This window comes from Salvelinus fontinalis, chromosome 10 (assembly GCF_029448725.1).
Source record: "Salvelinus fontinalis isolate EN_2023a chromosome 10, ASM2944872v1, whole genome shotgun sequence".
NCBI classification, from domain to species: Eukaryota; Metazoa; Chordata; class Actinopteri; order Salmoniformes; family Salmonidae; genus Salvelinus; species Salvelinus fontinalis.
In genome coordinates, this window is record NC_074674.1 from 45,582,481 (window position 1) to 45,595,908 (window position 13,428).

Consider the following 13,428-nt stretch of genomic DNA (forward strand, 5'->3'; position numbering starts at 1 on the left):
AGAACTCTACCCCACAAGGTGGGCGTGTTGAGAACTCTACCCCACAAGGTGGGCGTGTTGAGAACTCTACCCCACAAGGTGGGCGTGTTGAGAACTCTACCCCACAAGGTGGGCGTGTTGAGAACTCTACCCCACAAGGTGGGCGTGTTGAGAACTCTACCCCACAAGGTGGGCGTGTTGAGAACTCTACCCCACAAGGTGGGCGTGTTGAGAACTCTACCCCACAAGGTGGGCGTGTTGAGAACTCTACCCCACAAGGTGGGCGTGTTGAGAACTCTACCCCACAAGGTGGGCGTGTTGAGAACTCTACCCCACAAGGTGGGCGTGTTGAGAACTCTACCCCACAAGGTGGGCGTGTTGAGAACTCTACCCCACAAGGGAGAAACAGAGGCTGCCAACAACACACTATGCCTGCTGAACTTTAGTACTAGTTTGGTTTGAGTCAGGCTGAAATATTGAGGAACAGTTTAATTTGAGTCATGCTAAACTATAGAGGACTAGTTTGGTTTGAGTCAGGCTGAACTATAAAGGACTAGTTTGGTTTGAGTCTGGCTGAACTATAGAGGACTAGTTTAGTTTGAGTCTGGCTGAACTATAGAGGATTAGTTTAGTTTGAGTCTGGCTGAACTATAGAGGTACAGTTTGGGTTGAGTCAGGCTGAACCAGTTTGGGTTAGAGTCAGGCTGAACCAGTTTGGGTTAGAGTCAGGCTGAACCAGTTTGGGTTAGAGTCAGGCTGAACCAGTTTGGGTTAGAGTCAGGCTGAACCAGTTTGGGTTAGAGTCAGGCTGAACCAGTTTGGGTTAGAGTCAGGCTGAACCAGTTTGGGTTAGAGTCAGGCTGAACCAGTTTGGGTTATAGTCAGGCTGAACCAGTTTGGGTTAGAGTCAGGCTGAACCAGTTTGGGTTAGTCAGGCTGAACCAGTTTGTGTTAGAGTCAGGCTGAACCAGTTTGGGTTAGAGTCAGGCTGAACCAGTTTGGGTTAGAGTCAGGCTGAACCAGTTTGGTTAGAGTCAGGCTGAACCAGTTTGGTTAGAGTCAGGCTGAACCAGTTTGGTTAGAGTCAGGCTGAACCAGTTTGGGTTAGAGTCAGACTAAACCAGTTTGGTTAGAGTCAGGCTGAACCAGTTTTGGTTAGAGTCAGGCTGAACCAGTTGGGTTTGAGTCAGGCTGAACCCGTTTGGTTTGAGTCAGGCTAAACCAGTTTGATTTGAGTCAGGCTGAACCAGTTGGGTTTGAGTCAGGCTGAACCCGTTTGGTTTGAGTCAGGCTAAACCAGTTTGGTTTGAGTCAGGCTAAACCAGTTTGGGTAGAGTCAGGCTGAACCAGTTTGGGTTAGAGTCAGGCTGAACCAGTTTGGGTTAGAGTCAGGCTGAACCAGTTTGGGTTAGAGTCAGGTTGAACCAGTTTGGGTTAGAGTCAGGCTGAACCAGTTTGGATTAGAGTCAGGTTGAACCAGTTTGGGTTAGAGTCAGGCTGAACCAGTTTGGATTAGAGTCAGGTTGAACCAGTTTGGGTTAGGGTCATGCTGAACCAGTTTGGGTTAGAGTCAGGCTGAACCAGTTTGGGTTAGAGTCAGGCTGAACCAGTTTGGGTTAGAGTCAGGCTGAACCAGTTTGGGTTGAGTCAGGCTGAACCCGTTTGGTTTGAGTCAGGCTGAACCAGTTTGGTTAGAGTCAGGCTGAACCAGTTTGGTTAGAGTCAGGCTGAACCAGTTTGCGTTGAGGCAGGACACTGACCTTCAACAAGTTTCGTCAACAGTAATTACGACGAAATATACTTGTCAACAATCTAAAACTTTGATGAGAACGAGACGAGATGCCCTTTAAAAAAACGTTATTACTTTTAATTTCAGTCCTTTTCATGTGTTTTGTTCAAACCTATTTAATGCAATCTTCTCATTGGCTGAATTGAGTTGCCCGGTCTGATTGAGCTGATCTGCCAGGTTGTCAGGAGAGCAGCTCCCAGGCGGCCATTTTTGTCCCTCGTCAATCTTCTGAACTGATCTGAAGACAGATCTCTTGACTTGTAACTAACCACAATGTTTACGCTCTCCTACTTTCATGCTATTTTTGCATTGATCACATCAGAAGCTGTATTTTTCCACCTGTTATCCATTCATTCGTGTTGCCGCTCTCGTACCACAGACCGCCAATGTGAGTTTTGGTTGCTTTTTGTCCTTTGGGAAAAAACGAATGCTATATCTTGAATATTTTTGTCATTTTTGTCTGACATTTTTTTTTAAAGCTCAAATTCTCGACCTTTTTCAACCACTGTTATTTGACCCCCATTGACGGTTATGATGGGGAGAAAATCAGAGATGTAATATGTTTAACCTGTAGCCAAGGCTTTAGAGCCATTATGATTAATTGTGTCTAGTATTGGTTATAATCTGCCACCATATCAATGTTGCAAGCTAACCTGTTGAGGATGGGGGCGCTGTTGTCACTATTTATGCTAATCGTGTAATTTTTGAAACGGCTTCCCACAAAATTCTTGATCGTACAATATGCATATTATTATTATTATTGGATAGAAAACAGTCTATAGTTTCTATAGGAGTTGACATTTTGTCTCTAAGTGGAACAGAAGTCATTCTACAGCAATTTCCCTGACATGGAGTCAGATTTCAGAAATGTTGGCCCCTGATCTGGAGTCAGTTAAAAGGGCACTGTTATGGCTATGAGTATACGGACACTGCTTACGTCTTCCCCTGGATGCCTTTACGTGATGACGATTTGAATGGGGTCGATTGCGCGTTCACAGGCACTATAAATTAAAAAACCCTGTAGCTAGCAAGTCTTTTCTTGCTGCGTAATGCGCCTGGAGGACATCGACCCGCACTTGTTCCAAGCATTAGTGGAGGGAGTAATATTACTCTGGTCATGTTTCTACTCATTATGGGAGTTAAAAACATCATAAGGTAGTTAATTTAAAGCGTTTTATAGCAATTTATATCCGTTTAGTGCGATTTTGGGACATTTATTTCTGAAACGCTGTGAATTGCTGGGCACGCTTCCAGTTCATCCCGAACGCAGTTGGCATTTCCACATGGCAAGAGGACAGCTTTCCACCAAAAGACGATTAGACCCAAGAAAGGATCCTTTGCCCAAGATACTGATGGAAGAACAGCTCAAAGTAGGACATTTTTATTATGATAAATCGTGTTTCTGTCGAAAAATGTTAGTGGCTTAGGACGCCATGTTTTTTGACGTAGCTTCGCTTGGCGCAAACTGTATTGAAAAGTAAGGATAATTTAAAAAATGTAATTCCGTGATTGTATTAAGAATTAAATTGTCTATCAATCCCTGTCCACCCTATATTTTTTAGTCACGTTTATGAGTATTTATGTATAAGAGTAGATCACTGTCTAATATGGCGCACGGACATTTTCTCACCAGCTGGGCTACATTTCACATTGTCTAACCATGATTTTGGTGGCTAAATATAAACATTTTCGATCAAACTCTATATGGATTGTGTAATATGATGTTACAGGAGTGTCATCGGAAGAATTCTGAGAAGGTTAGTGAAAAAATTAATATATTTTGGCGATGTTGACGTTATCGCCCACTTTGGCTAGAATCAATGCTGGGCTGCTATGTGCTATGTGCTATGCTAATATAACGATTTATTGTGTTTTCGCTGTAAGACACTTAGAAAATCTGAAATATTGTCTGTATTCACAGGATCTGTGTCTTTCGATTAGTGTATGCTGTGTATTTTTACGAAATGTTTGATGATTAGTAAGTAGGTAAACACGTTGCTCTATGTAGTTTTTCTAGTCCATTTGTGACGGTGGGTGCAATTGTAACCTATGCCATCTACCTGAAATATGCACTTTTTTCTAACAAAACCTATCCCATACCATAAATATGTTATCAGACTGTCATCTGATGAGTTTTTTTCTTGGTTAGGGGCTATAAATATCTTAGTTTAGCCGAATTGGTGATAGCTACTGGTGTTGGTGGACAAATAAAAGATGGTGGATTATGCTAATGTGTTTTTAGGTAATAGATGTACATCTTTACATATTGTGTCTTCCCTGTAAAACATTTTAAAAATCGGACATGTTGGCTGGATTCACAAGATCTGTGTCTTTCATTAGCTGTATTGGACTTTAATGTGTGAAAGTTAAATATTTAAAAAAAAAACTGGTTTTTCAGTGGGGGGGGGGGGGGAGTGCCGCTAGCGGCACCCTCATCCTAGACAGGCTAAGGTATGGGAGCGACAGTAGGCCTAGTAGGACAAGGCTATCTGAATGTGAACATGATGAAAGTTAGAGGTGTCCTAAATATTACTATTATGTGACTAAAATGGTTGTGACTAAAACTAGACTAAAATTGTCCAGAGTTTTAGTCGACTCATAACAACTAAAATTTGCAAAGAATGAAATGTCTAGAAAGGTATTTTAGGACTATAACTGAGACTAAATCTAAAATAGCTTCCAAAATGAACCCCCCCCCCCTCCCTTACACCCTCCTACCCAACTCCTTACACCCCCCCAACCCCTTCACACCCCTCCCATTCACCCCCCCCCTTCACCCCCCCAACCCCTTCACTCCCAGAACTTAGTGAGTTGAGTCTGATCACTGTAACTAGAGAGAGGGAGAGGGGAGAGAGAGATGAAACTCTCCGAGTCTCCTTATCCCATAGTGACATCACTTCCCGTGTTCTTTGATTGGCCAGTGGTAAGAAGAGGAAGCCAGCATGGACCGACCGCATTCTGTGGCGCATCAAACCCAAAACCCCGCCCCCTGAGGATGACGAGGAGGAGAGGGCGTCGACCTCCACACAGCACTCGGATGACGGACAGCCGGAGTATCCATTCGAGGTGCTCCAGGACACCTACACCTGCGACCCCAGCTACGGGGTCAGCGACCACAAACCTGTCATAGGAATCTTTAACCTGGAGGTAGGAACACACACAAATACACACCGAGACACACACACACACACACACAGAGACACACATAACCCCTGTCCTCTCCCTGTAGATGAGGAAGCGTTGTGACAGTGCGCTGGTCAGTGTGTGTCCAGAGGGTCAGTGGAGGGCTGACCAGGAAGCTGTGCTGTCCTACACCATCCTTGAAGACTTCATGTCCTCTACCTGGGACTGGATAGGGCTTTACAAGGTGAGGGGAAGGAGTTATAGTGGGAGACAATGAGGAGTAAGAGAGAGAGAGAGGTGAGGGAGAGAGAGAGAGAGGTGAGGGAGAGAGAGAGGTGGGGGAGGAAAGAGTTATAGTGGGAGACAATGAAGAGAAAGAGAGTGAGAGGTGGGAGAGAGAGAGAGAGAGAGAGTGAGAGGTGGGAGAGAGAGAGAGAGAGAGTGAGAGGCGAGAGAGAGAGAGAGAGAGAGAGAGAGAGAGAGAGAGAGAGAGAGAGAGAGAGAGAGAGAGAGAGGTGGGGGAGAGAGAGAGGTGTGGAGAGAGAGGTGGGGGAGGAAAGAGTTATAGTGGGAGACAATGAGGAGAAAGAGAGAGAGAGAGAGAGAGAGAGAGAGAAAAAAATTATCGTACAACAGACCACATTTACACCCTCCACACTCTAATTGATAAACAAGTTAACCAAAACAAAGGCAAAATCTACTTGTGTTTTGTAGATTTCAAGAAAGCATTTGACTCAATTTGGCACGAAGGTCTTTTTTATAAACTAATAGAAAGTGGTATTGGAGGGAAAACATATGATTTTATTAAATCAATGTACACTAAAAACAAATGTGCGGTTAAAATTGGCAACAAGCAAACAGACTTCTTCTCTCAGGGGCGGGGAGTGAAACAGGGCTGCCCAATAAGTCCAACATTATTTAACATCTACATTAATGAATTGGCAAAAACATTAGAAGAATCGGCAGCACCTGGTATCACCCTACACAACACTGAAATCAAGTGTCTGCTGTACGCAGATGACCTGGTGCTGCTGTCTCCCACTAAAGAGGGTCTGCTGTACACAGATGACCTGGTGCTGCTGTCTCCCACTAAAGAGTGTCTGCTGAACGCAGATGACCTGGTGCTGCTGTCTCCCACTAAGGAGGGTCTGCTGTACACAGATGACCTGGTGCTGCTGTCTCCCACTAAAGAGTGTCTGCTGAACGCAGATGACCTGGTGCTGCTGTCTCCCACTAAAGAGGGTCTGCTGTAGGCAGATGACCTGGTGCTGCTGTCTCCCACTAAAGAGGGTCTGCTGTAGGCAGATGACCTGGTGCTGCTGTCTCCCACTAAAGAGGGTCTGCTGTACGCAGATGACCTGGTGCTGCTGTCTCCCACTAAAGAGGGTCTGCTGTACGCAGATGACCTGGTGCTGCTGTCTCCCACTAAAGAGTGTCTGCTGTACGCAGATGACCTGGTGCTGCTGTCTCCCACTAAAGAGGGGTTACAGCAGCACCTAGATCGTCTTCACAGGTTCTGTCAGACCTGGGCTCTGACCGTTAACCTAAAAAAAACAAATATAATGATATTCCAAAAAAGGTTGGGAAATAAGGATGACAAATATAAATTCTATTTGGACACAGTTCTATTAGAACACACCAAAAACTACACATATCTAGGACTAAATATGAGCAACACAGGTAGCTTTCACATGGCTGTGAATGAGCTGAGAGACAAAGCAAGAAGAGCATTTTATGCCATTAAAAGGAACATCAAAATTGAAATTCCAATTAGAATCTGGCTCAAAATTTTTCAATCAGTTATAGAACCAATTGCTCTATATGGCAGTGAAGTATGGGGTCCACTCTCTAATAACGAATTTACTAAATGGGACAAACATCCAACTGAAATATTGCATGCAGAGTTTTGCAAGACTGTATTGCAAGTACAAAGAAAAACTCCAAATAACGCATGTAGGGCAGAATTGGGCCAATACCCCCTCCTCATTCGAATAGAAAAAAGGGCCATCAAATTTTACAATCATCTAAAAACAAGTGACCCTAAAACATTCCATCACACAGCTCTACAATGTCAAGAGATGAAACCAGAGAAGAGTCCCCTCAGCCAGCTGGTTCTGAGGCTCAGTTCACCAACCCAAACCAACCCCATAGAGCCCCGGGACAGCCCTCAGAAAATCTGGCCCAACCAAATCATCACAAAACAAAAAGAAAAATATATAACCTATTGGAAAGACACCACAAAAAATCAAAGTAAACTTCAATGCTATTTGGCTCTAAACAGACAGTACATGGTGGCAGACTATCTGACCACTGTGACTGATAGAAAACTGAGGAAAACATTGACTAGGTACAGACTCAGTGAGCACCGTCTGGCTATAGAGACCGGTCGTCACAGACAAACCTGGCTGCCCAGAGAGGACAGGCTGTGCTCACTCTGCTCCAGAGGAGAGGTAGAGACAGAGGTGCATTTCCTATTACACTGTGACAAATACTCAGACCTAAGAGCATATTTCTTTCCCAAAATTATAACTCAATACAAAGAATTTGAAACTATCAAATATTTATTGGGTGAAAAGCCAAAATGTGCAGTTTTGGCAGCCAAATATGTGTCCTCCTGCCACAACCTGAGGGACAGCCAGTGAAAAATGCAAAGTAATGTTGATAATATTTCCCATTTAGCTTAGTTTTGTTTTGTCTTTCATACCAGGTCATATGTCTTCTCAAGTCACATTGACACTGGTCTACTACCAGGTCATATGTCTTCTCAAGTCACATTGACACTGGTCTACTACCAGGTCATATGTCTTCTCAAGTCATATTGACACTGGTCTACTACCAGGTCATATGTCTTCTCAAGTCACATTGACACTGGTCTACTACCAGGTCATATGTCTTCTCAAGTCACATTGACACTGGTCTACTACCAGGTCATATGTCTTCTCAAGTCATATTGACACTGGTCTACTACCAGGTCATATGTCTTCTCAAGTCACATTGACACTGGTCTACTACCAGGTCATATGTCTTCTCAAGTCATATTGACACTGGTCTACTACCAGGTCATATGTCTTCTCAAGTCATATTGACACTGGTCTACTACCAGGTCATGTGTCTTCTCAGTCATGTTGACACTGGTCTACTACCAGGTCATGTGTCTTCTCAGTCATGTTGACACTGGTCTACTACCAGGTCATATGTCTTCTCAAGTCATATTGACACTGGTCTACTACCAGGTCATATGTCTTCTCAAGTCATATTGACTCTGGTCTACTACCAGGTCACGTGTCTTCTCAGTCATATTGACTCTGGTCTACTACCAGGTCACGTGTCTTCTCAGTCATATTGACACTGGTCTACTACTGTTGCTTTAATTTATTGTTGTTCTGATTAATATTGTTGTTGTAGTTGTTGTTAATGGTGATCCCATGTCCACTACTACTGTTATTATTGCTGTTGGTCCCACCATTTATTTATATATAAATATATATATATATTGTATATATATACATAAATATTTGATTTTTATTTTTCGATATGTATACTTTGACAATGTAAGTAATAACGAACTTGCCATGTCAATAAAGTCAATTGAATTGAATTGAATTGAATTGAGAGAGAGGTGGGGGAGAGAGAGGTGGGGGAGGGAGAGGTGGGGGAGGGAGAGGTGGGGGAGAGAGAGGTGGGGGAGAGAGAGTGGTGGGGGAGAGAGAGGTGGGGGAGGGAGAGGTGGGGGAGAGAGAGGTGGGGGAGAGAGAGGTGGGGGAGGGAGAGGTGGGGGAGAGAGAGGTGGGGGAGGGAGAGGTGGGGGAGAGAGAGGTGGGGGAGAGAGAGGTGGGAGAGATAAACAGAGACAGACAGATAGATTTGCTTTGGCAATGTGAGGTGAGGCAGAGAAAGCTCTGATGGACAACATCCTATCTTCATGCTCTGATGTTTCTGATCTGTAAACGTGTGTGTGTGTGTGTGTGTGTGTGTGTGTGTGTGTGTGGTGTGTGTGTGTGTGTGTCTCCCTCTGCAGGTGGGTTTTAAGACTGCGTTGGACTACACTACCTTCGTCTGGGTCAAAGGTGAACTAGCAGAGGTCAACGAGGTCATGCAGGTACAGATTAGTGTGTGTTGTTGAGGATATTGTGTGTTCAATATTGTCTCATGTCCCAGTGTCCTGTGTTAACCTGTTTCCTGTATTAACGTGTGTGTGTGTGTGTGTGTGTGTGTGTGTGTGTGTGTGTGTGTGTGTGTGTGTGTGTGTGCGTGCGTGCGTGCGTGCGTGCGTGCGTGCGTGCGTGCGTGTGTGCGTGTGCGTGTGCGTGTGTGTGTGTGTGCGTGTGCGTGTGTGTGTATGTGTGTAGGTGTGTGTGAATAAGGATGACGTCCCACTAGTCGGAGGAGAGTACGTTCTGGGTTACTACAGTTACAACATGCAGAGCATCGTAGGATTCAGCCACAACTTCCAGGTGAGTCGTTTAGGGAATACCTAATAATAATACTAATACACATATTAACACTAATACCTCATTTAGGGAATGAAATGTCCCTCAGGCTGTTGTCATTCACATATCTGGCACTAATACCTGCGGTTTCTCCCTCAGAGAATCGATTGAGATATTTTCTTGAAAAAATATGATTGTATTTGGCAGTAGAGGAGGCAGTGCATCTCTGTCTCCACCTCCCCTATAGTTCAGTGCCCAAATAGACGCTCCTCTTTGGGTGGCCATGTCTTTTTGTGTCTCCCTTTTTCTAATTGGTGGTTGCTTTGTGTTTTGGTCGGGATCTGTCTCTGTTTTGTATCTCTGACAGAGTACAGATATTATGCCAGTTTGTTTTCTCTTTTTAAGCCAAATAGCAATTTAGTTCATTCTGTGTTTTCGTTTCCGTTTTACCAATTTGTCAAATACGAGGTTTAATTTCTATAACAACTTGGTTGATTTCCTTGTGTGTTTGGATAAAAGGGTTTAGGGTTAACAGCTGACAGGGGACTCTTTTCAGGGTTCAGCTCGTGGGTTTCCAGTGCTCTGAGCAGCTGACAGGGGACTCTTTTCAGGGTTCAGCTCTTGGGTTTCCAGTGCTCTGAGCAGCTGACAGGGGACTCTTTTCAGGGTTCAGCTCTTGGGTTTCCAGTGCTCTGAGCAGCTGACAGGGGACTCTTTTCAGGGTTCAGCTCGTGGGTTTCCAGTGCTCTGAGCAGCTGACAGGGGACTCTTTTCAGGGTTCAGCTCGTGGGTTTCCAGTGCTCTGAGCAGCTGACAGGGGACTCTTTTCAGGGTTCAGCTCTTGGGTTTCCAGTGCTCTGAGCAGCTGACAGGGGACTCTTTTCAGGGTTCAGCTCTTGGGTTTCCAGTGCTCTGAGCAGCTGACAGGGGACTCTTTTCAGGGTTCAGCTCGTGGGTTTCCAGTGCTCTGAGCAGCTGACAGGGGACTCTTTTCAGGGTTCAGCTCTTGGGTTTCCAGTGCTCTGAGCAGCTGACAGGGGACTCTTTTCAGGGTTCAGCTCTTGGGTTTCCAGTGCTCTGAGCAGCTGACAGGGGACTCTTTTCAGGGTTCAGCTCTTGGGTTTCCAGTGCTCTGAGCAGCTGACAGGGGACTCTTTTCAGGGTTCAGCTCGTGGGTTTCCAGTGCTCTGAGCAGCTGACAGGGGACTCTTTTCAGGATTCAGCTCTTGGGTTTCCAGTGCTCTGAGCAGCTGACAGGGGACTCTTTTCAGGGTTCGGCTCTTGGGTTTCCAGTGCTCTGAGCAGCTGACAGGGGACTCTTTTCAGGATTCAGCTCTTGGGTTTCCAGTGCTCTGAGCAGCTGACAGGGGACTCTTTTCAGGGTTCAGCTCTTGGGTTTCCAGTGCTCTGAGCAGCTGACAGGGGACTCTTTTCAGGGTTCAGCTCTTGGGTTTCCAGTGCTCTGAGCAGCTGACAGGGGACTCTTTTCAGGGTTCAGCTCTTGGGTTTCCAGTGCTCTGAGCAGCTGACAGGGGACTCTTTTCAGGGTTCAGCTCTTGGGTTTCCAGTGCTCTGAGCAGCTGACAGGGGACTCTTTTCAGGGTTCAGCTCTTGGGTTTCCAGTGCTCTGAGCAGCTGACAGGGGACTCTTTTCAGGGTTCAGCTCTTGGGTTTCCAGTGCTCTGAGCAGCTGACAGGGGACTCTTTTCAGGGTTCAGCTCTTGGGTTTCCAGTGCTCTGAGCAGCTGACAGGGGACTCTTTTCAGGGTTCAGCTCTTGGGTTTCCAGTGCTCTGAATTGTAAGGATGTTTTAGGGCTTAATGTCCTTTTCTTTATATTTATACTCTGTTTCTCGGAGAGTTCAGAGCGCACCGTCGATACTCTGGCCGATGATTTGTTTACCTCTGGATAACATGTAAACAGCCTAACCAGCTCTGGCCGATGATTTGTTTACCTCTAGATAACATGTAAACAGCCTAACCAGCTCTGGCCGATGATTTGTTTACCTCTGGATAACATGTAAACAGCCTAACCAGCTCTGGCCGATGATTTGTTTACCTCTAGATAACATGTAAACAGCCTAACCAGCTCTGGCCGATGATTTGTTTACCTCTGAAAAACATGTAAACGGCCTAACCAGCTCTGCTGGCAACAATTTCATTACGCTTTTTTGCCGACGTTTACTGACACCGGCTATATTAAACGGGTGTTGTACACTTTAGCTTAAGACATGTAGCTAGCTACCTAGGTAAATAATGCACCTAGCTAAGTAAACAATGAACCTAGCTAGGTAAACAATGAACCTAGCTAGGTAAACAATGAACCTAGTTAGGTAAACAATGAACCTAGCTAGGTAAACAATGAACCTAGTTAGGTAAACAATGAACCTAGCTAGGTAAACAATGAACCTAGCTGGGTAAACAATGAACTTAGCTAGTTAATCAATAGTGTTTATTCTCGAAAGTACTCTGACGTGCATATATAAAAACCGTTATTTTATCCCTTCTTTTACTAACACACATACATACACACTAATCTGGATTATCTCCTGAAGCCTTTTACCAGTTTATTACCCCTTAGCTGACAGTTCCAGCCCCCCTCCCCCAGATACGGAAAACCTGGAGGAGGCTCTCCTGTCTCTTATCTTCACAGAGTTATAGCTGGGTCGGTTCAAACATAGGTTAATGATCCACAGAGTTATAGCTGGGTCGGTTCAAACATAGGTTAACCTCTACCGAGCACCTACCCCGGGTCCGGGAGCACCCCCCACCCCCCCCACACTGATTAGCATCGCTAGCATAGCGTCACAATTAAATAGTAGCATCTAAATATCATTAAATCACAAGTCCAAGACACCTAATGAAAGATACAGATCCTGTGAATAAAGCCACCATTTCAGATTTTTAAAACGTTTTACAGGGAAGACACAATATGTAAATCTATTAGCTAAACACGTTAGCAAAAATCACCATTTTTCTTGTCCACCATTTTCTCTCAACACCAGTAGCTATCACCAATTCGGCTAAACTAAGATATTGATAGCCACTAACCAAGAAAAAACCTCCTCAGATGACAGTCTGATAACATATTTATGGTATAGGATAGGTTTTGTTAGAAAAATGTGCATATTTCAGGTAGATGTCATAGGTTACAATTGCACCCACCGTCACAAATGGACTAGAATAACTACATAGAGCAACGTGTTTACCTAATTACTAATCATCAAACATTTCGTAAAAATACACAGCATACACTAATCGAAAGACACAGATCCTGTGAATACAGACAATATTTCAGATGTTCTAAGTGTCTTACAGCGAAAACACAATAAATCGTTATATTAGCATACCACATATGCAAACGTTACCAGAGCATTGATTCTAGCCAAAGAGAGCGATAACGTCAACATTGCCAAAATATATTAATTTTTTCACTAACCTTCTCAGAATTCTTCCGATGACACTCCTGTAACATCACATTACACAATCCATATAGAGTTTGATCGAAAATGTGCATATTTAGCGGCACAAATCGTGCTTACACAATGGAAATACTGTCCAACTACTCAATCAATCTGCCCGGCAGCATCATGATAATACAACTATTTTTATCGAAAACTATTCATAAACTTGACAAAAAAAAATACAGGTTGGCCATGAAATGAAAGATGCATTAGTTATTAATGCAACCGCTAAGTTAGATTTTTAAAATTAACGTTACTAGACATACAGTGTGCGTTACAGACAGACTAGTGCCGCAATAACGGCGTCACTATTTACCGTTATTGAGTTTACATTTTTCCACATAAAAATGGAATAACATCATAAATAGCTCTTACTTTTCGACGAGCTTCCATCGGAATCTTGGCCAAGGGGTACTTTTGTCCAAAATAATCGTTGCTTGGTTGTAAAACGTTGCATTCAACTTCTGATATGGCAGCTAACTATAGCTAACAATTGCTAACATTAGCTAACGTGTCCAAATCCTCAATACGCAATACTGTGGAAATTCCGAAAAATAGCAATATACTCGCATAATCTGATATAACTCGGTTTCAAATAGCTTCGTTATGATGTTTCTAACACCTATATCAAATTAAATTACAGA

At 44.1% G+C, this 13,428-nt stretch overlaps 1 pseudogene; it reads left to right on the plus strand.

The window, feature by feature from the left end:
- Positions 1-13,428, plus strand: part of LOC129863310 (inositol polyphosphate 5-phosphatase K-like) — a 58,683-nt pseudogene that overhangs the window by 43,264 nt on the left and 1,991 nt on the right.